The following is a 7,209-nucleotide window of genomic DNA, read 5'->3' as shown; positions in this document are numbered from 1 at the left end:
TCTACTTCATTAGGATCAATTGTTACTAAAGAATAATTGCCCCAATCTTTAAGTGATATTATGAATGATTTCCCAAGCTCATTTTATTCATTAAAAAAAGCAACTGCAAATAGCACCAATTACGTATTAGGTTGTGTCGTGGCCTATGACAAATTAAAATACGATATTAAAAGTTTTTTGCAAATTAAATATATATTTTATGTAAATGGAATTATATTTTTGGCAGGAAAAATACTAAATGTTAAGCTGTTCTGTAAAAACTTTTACGCTTATGAAATTGAATTATTTTCAAATGTTTGGAAGTTGATGAAAATTGATTCCAATAAATATAATGAAATAATGGATGTGTATAAACTCGGTAATAAATATTATGTAACAGTAAGGTCGAAGGTTTTCAGTATTCATTAAAATTATAATTAATCAACATTTTTTAAATTAATTTAACTGTAGTTTTTTATTATTTTATTTTAATTCTTTAATTTTATTTTTTTATGTATTTCTCGTAGAAAGAATATATGTGATTCGTTTAAAACCGTGATATAACATTTAAAGGGGAATTGTTACCAAAACAAAAATTTACGAGGTTATTTTCCAGAATGATAGAAAATATATCAATGATTATGTCCCTTAAATTTTAAAGTTATTGGAAAAGTTTAAAAAGTTATGGTACTTTTGCTGCAACCTATATCAATCGGTCCAAAAATGTCAGAAATTGCGGTTGAACCTACGTGCAGCGGCAAACGGCAGCTGATTCTCGTTTCCGGTAAAGAGACGGAACTTATTTTAAAAACACTATAAACTAAAATCTACGAATATAACTCGGGTAAAAAGTCAAGAAGAACGTCGTAGCAGACGACAATTCCGACCGAAAATGATGAAACTGGGGAAAAATAATATTTCGGTCACGAGATGGCGCTTACAGGTAGGTTCAACCGAGCGGTTATGAGATTGTCGAGTCAGTGGGATAAAACTCGAACTTTGGTTGCTAATAATAAATCAAATACTCAAAAAAATTACGTGAAAGTATTAGTATGACCATTTTCGGAAATCGTCTATCCATTTAAATGATTTTTAACCACTTTTAGGGTGGTGATAATTCTCCTTAAAATCTTAATGGATGTTATTCCTATTTCCTGCAAGCGATGGATTTTAAAAGCTGATTAAGGGAATTAGGGAAGCAGACGATATTCCAACAGGGTTTCCAGGCATTATTTTGCTCTAATATACTTATTTTGCATTAAAAATGTATGGCGGTCTTGTTTTTCAGTCGTTGAAAAACAACTTAAGGTTGTCATACATTTTTCTATTTATAACACATGGCTGGTACATAGAAATCAGAAGGTAACTATAGAACGATTTTTGTAATGGTAGACCACATGCCGATTTAAAACTGGCGGGTTTGTCAGTAACGCCGTCTTTTAACAATATCCTTTATTCGTAACGAAGGTAGACTTTTTAGTTACCAAACTAGCGAGAGAGGACGCCACCGACGGATTCCGCCTAGTTTTAGTAAAGCCAAAAGCTCTAATTTGTGGGCATTCCGCCATTGCAAAAATCGTTCTAGTTACGTTCTGATTTCTATGGTCTGGTAGCTCAGATAAATTATCGTCTGATTCCCCAATTAGCCTTCTCAGTTTACATAGAGCCACGTAGTGGCCAATGCAAGAAGCTCATGAACTGCTGGATTTTTATCTGCTAAGCAGACGCTTTATTGAACAATCGTCTGCTTAGCAGACGAAAATCCAGCAATTCATGAGCTTCTCGCATTTGCCACTACGTGGCTCTATGTAAACTGGAAAGGCTAATTCCCTACACCAGCTTCCAAAATCCACCGCTCAGGGAAAATAGTAATAACGTCCAGAGAAGGGTTAAATCCAAATTTCCGCGCTCGCGCTCTTCTCTTTCTTAACTAGTGATAGAGCTCCCGCTCGCGCTCTCCTCTTTTTTGCTCAGAGGCTGAAGCTCCCGCTCGCGCTCTCCTCTTTTTTGCTCAGAGGCTGAAGCTCGCGCTCGCGCTCTTCTCTCTTCATTCATACATAAAATTGTACCTGGCGAAAAAATAAAGCAGCGTCAAATAAATATACCAAATTGGTTTGTTCATTTGTCTTAAATTGTATCGTCGTTTGGATGGCGTACCGCATTTTTATCCCATTAAATCAGTTAACTGCCCCAATTTTGTTGATCATTCTTTATTCTTTCGCATTTGTTATCTCTTATCTCTTGACTAACGGTGGCTTTCGTCATTATTGTTCTAAATATACCCAGTCGAGTTTAGAACTCTACGGGTATTTTTATTTTAAATTATAACCTTTAGGTAATATAATAAATAAATACTAATCCCATATGGGGATGTAAAAAAATGATACCATTTAATAAACCTGTAAGTTGTAAGTTATATACCCTTAATGTCCTGAAATATAACCTTAATGTACTAAAATATTTCATATCACCTATTTAAACCCTTTTGGGATTTGTTTTAAGCTCTTTATAGAACCCTATTTTTTAGAGTGTAGGCATGGGTAAGGCATCAGTTTTTGGGAGGTTCAGCAGATCGTACTGGTTAGTATTAAAGTTCCTAGCGATTGTGTTATTAAGGCAGTTGGCCATCTGAAGATCCGAGTCAGTTTTCTCACCGTTGGCAAGTTTAATATTTAGACGCGAAGGTGGTACACGAATTTGTTTCTTGAGAAAGCGATAGAAGGCTCTGGGGGTCTTTTTGATGCTAAAGAACTGCCGTTGGTGAGACTTTGCTTTAGCTCGAGAAATCAAGACTTTGACAAGGTTCACTTGATCCTTGTAAGCTGGTTGGAGATGATTGAACGAGACAGTGTTCTTAGAGCGAATTGCGTGCTGGAGCCGTTTCCAGAGGCGTTCCTTTTTCGGGATGGCTCTTTTGGTTGGAAGGGGGACCCAAGGGCGGTGGCTTTGTTGGAGCTATAAAGTGGCACTGAAGCGGCCACACATTTGAGAAGAATATCCTTAAAGAACTGCCAAGCTTCCTCCATATAAAGATCTAGGATACGAGATCAGTCTTCCTTGGCAAACGGAGCATTGAGGGAGACAAAATCAGCACGAGAATAGTCAAAGTCATGCTCAAAATTCAAGGAAGGCTGAACAGCAGTTTTGCTCGAGGAAGTTGGGCATAGAATTTGTAGGATGCAGTGCCGGATTAAGAACTAGGCACACTAGGCCAGGGTTGGCAAAAATGATGTTTTTTTCATAAAAAACAAAAAAACAGTTTTTTATGATTAAAACATGTTTTTTTTGTTTAAAATGAGTTTTTTTATTACAACAAAAAAAAAACAATGTTTAAAACAGGTTTTAAACCTTTTTTTAGTGGTAGTGATTATGTCTAGCCCTACAAACTACAATCTCGAGACAGAAGAGCAGACGCCACTCACGCCAGATAATCACAAATAACGAGACAAGGCCGGCTTGTACTTTCTTTCACGTGTGCTGCTGGATACGCGAGGGGGGCGCAGCGTGCTTTCCCCCACGCGTCCCCAGCTGCGTGACGGGGGGGAATGAAGCGGGGAATCGCGATTCCGCCCCCCCTCGGGCGCGTGTCACGCGCGCGTGACCTGAATAATTAATGAGATTAACAGGTGTTAATTAGTTGACCTGTCAATCAACTAGAGTAGGTAAGCAAGTGTTTTAAAAAGGGTGCATATTAATGAGCGTGGTATTGTTTAACTAGGTGGATTACCGTTATGGGTCATTGACCTGTTAGATAGTAACATGTGTTTAGGATCATCAAGTAGTTATATTATATGTTTGAATATTAATTTTTGGCGGGAAAGTGTAAGCGTCGATCAACAAGTGGTTAAACGCTTTAGGTTTATTACATGTTTGACATGATTTTGGCGGGGAAACGGGTAAAGTTTGTACCTTTATAATTACCAGTTAACCTGGTTGCTAGATGGTTAACAACTCATTAGCATTTTTGGCGGGGAAACGGGTATAGTTTGTACTCTATTACATGTTTGTATCTTTATAATTAACCGTTAGCGGTAATTGACCTGGTTGCTATATGGTTGTTAAAGTTTTGGCGCGAATTTAACATGCGTTTATGATGATGTAAGCGCGAAAATGAACAAGTGGAGGGGGGTAAAGTTTGTATTTACTAGTATAAACGTTTGCATGGTTTAATTACCTGACAACGGTTAGGAAGCGTCTTTGGTATTATGGACCCGAACAAGTGATATCTTTTAGTGGATGTTATATGGTTGAGCTTTTAGCATTTTGGCGAGAAAATTATTTAACATGTTCTGAAGACGGTTAGCGTGGAAGTATTACCTGTCAAGACATCAATGTTAGGAAGCGTCTTAAGTAATCTTAAGAAGTAAATATTAATGAGTTTTATAAGCTATGTTTTAACGTTAGGAAGCGTGGTAAAAATGATTCACTTTTAATGACTGAACATAACGGGATAAAGCTTGTATCGTGTTATAACCTGTCATTCGTGGTCATCTTTATAGTATCCCACCAGGGGTGTCTCATTGGGTAACAAGTTGTCCCTATATGGTTCGTTAATGATTATAGCAGCGTCACGTGATCATCTTATTTACGGTAATTGAAATGGGTCTTCCATAAAGATTGCTGGTGAAAGTTTAACATTTGTCAATGCATCACCACTAGACTGGTATCTTTGGATTCGGGTAGAAGTTTCAAATATAAGTCACCCCTAATACGGGCACCTTTTTAACGGTTTTTAGGTTATTAATCTTTATGCACATAAAAAGTATAGACTCTTAAACGCGCCTTCCCGAAGCGCGGTAAAAATGATTCATATTTACAACACATAACGGGGTAAAGTTTGTAGGCTGGTTTCGAGTGGTCTCTCTTTTAGCGGTTGTTAGTCATTTTTGGCTGGAAAATTCATGTGTTTTGGCCGCCAATTCATATTCAAACGGGTTCTGTGTATTGAAAAGGGTGTCCATGTCTGTTATTTGTAGGAAATTTGCCATATATACTTTAGATCAAGTTTGTTTTTAAACAAGTTGTCCCTAAAGGATTTTTATATATATATTAACATAAAACGTCGCATTAAAAGTCGGTAGATGGCTTGGGCCTAGTTTATGACATTGTAAATGCATCAAAAACTATATATTACCGTCACTTAACCTTTAAAAACGACGCGCGGGAAAGTTTGTGAAGTAATTAGGGAGTGGATATTTCAAGTTTTTTAAACATAGTCAATACGTTAATAACGGGGTAAAGATATTTGATAGGGGTTAAATCAACAAGTGGTCTTAAAAGGAAATATTAATCAGTTTTATAAGCGTTGTTTTATTAACCGTTAGGAAGCCCGATAAAAATGACAAAGGCTTAATATAAGTTTGTAACTCTCTTCTAGCTGTTATTAAATGAACTCTTAGTAATTTGTAAAATTCACGTGATTTGGCCGCCATCTTTAATGTTGCATATTCAAACGGATAGGGTGGCAATCTTTGTTATTGTTTTAGGAAATTTACCATATTTACGTCAATTTTTTAACGCTTTTTAAACAAGTTGTTCCTAACGGATTTTTATATCGTTACGTACCTAGATGACTTGAACTTGATTATTATGACATATGTATCATATATTACCGTCACGTAACTTTTAATAACGACGCAAGGGAAAGCTTTCTAATTTATATTGAATACATTGCCACTATACGAAATATTTACATAAATTAAACAAGGTCGGTTGCTTATTTGAATAAAATTGATAATAAAACTTTTTTACAAAACTCAAAAATGAATAATACAATGTTATAAAATAATTTTCAGCTCTGAACCTGAAATTAAATGTGTTTGTCAAATTGTTATCACTTTTCTAAATTATCTTATATCCTTCTATGTTTAAAATAAAAAACTCTGATTTAAATTTAAGACTTTATTTATATTTTACAACATTTGTTGTTGACACAAAGGAACTATCGTTAATAACAATTAACACGCTATCAATAAAAACCACTAACTCGTCTATCGCCTTTAAGAATCCAGTTTTTGGGGGTCGTTCCAAATGCATTTCGTGAGAATTTTGCTCTTTTTGAAAATATCTCATTCTTTGTGCAATCAAATCCATTTCAAGTTGACGATTCATTTTTTTCAATTCTTTATTTATATGTTTAATCAGTTCATAGTCCTTGTTTTCTTTATAAGTCATTATTCCACAACAAAAACAAAGCGAAACTAGTTTGTATAAAACGCAATGTGGTTAGTTCAGTACAGGTCGGACACAAAGGAATCTGATTACCGCTAACTATCTCTCTACGCCGTTAGAGCTCCTCTGATTACCGCGAACTATCTCTCTCTCTCCACGGCGTTAGCGCTCCTTTAAAGGAATGCTTTTTTATCCGCGTTTATCTCCATTTTGAACGCTGTGATTTATTTAGAACAGGTGTTGAGCGGAGAATCCCCCGTTGCTATGGTGACCTCGGCGCGACGTTTATTTGAGTATCAACAAACTTAGCAAATAACCTCGCATGGTTTAAATGTTCTCCACTTAAATATACATCGCTATCTATGGATATTTTCATTCGGATACATGATTACCTGATATGAAAACTGTACAAGTTTCAATTTTGGTTTAGTTGTCCCAAACAGGGGAAACCATTTTCGTGTAAAGTTAATCTAACAATGCCTCACGTACATAAATCGTTTACGTATACATTGTTTTATATTACCGTACCATCGGTCTGGTCTAATAAGAAATCGAACATGTTTTGTTCGCGAAAGATAAGGAGAATGAGATTAAGAAACTATCATTTTTAATATTACCACTTCTATAATGAACTAAGGTAGTGCTTTGGGGTCCATACCGTTACTTAAACAAGTCGCTCCTATATGAACTTTTAAACGGTTATTCGTGTTAAACGTGTACATTGCATAAAACATTTACGACAACATATAACCAGTCGAACATGTCTGCGATTATTTATAATTTTGCGTTAGTTTATCAATAATATCGTGTATATAAATTATAGTATTAAGAACTATACTTGTATTGAGCCGTTATAAAAGTCGTAAAAATCTTTAATATTTAAATCTATCGTTAACTAGCTGTATATTATTCCGTGTTTACCAAGCGGCACGAGGAATATTTACGTAGCGGTTTAATAGACTTTAACATGTACGGTCCGTTAATTTTCGTAAGTGGTAGCGAAATTATGGAAGGGGCCACTACGTGAAAGAACGCTCATTCAATTTGTGAACCTTTAAA

The sequence above is a fragment of the Leiobunum rupestre genome, chromosome 4 (genome assembly GCF_980474605.1).
Source record: "Leiobunum rupestre chromosome 4, qqLeiRupe1.1.hap1, whole genome shotgun sequence".
NCBI lineage: Eukaryota > Metazoa > Arthropoda > Arachnida > Opiliones > Sclerosomatidae > Leiobunum > Leiobunum rupestre.
The sequence above is the reverse complement of the archived record's forward strand: the minus strand, read 5'-3'. Positions refer to the sequence as shown.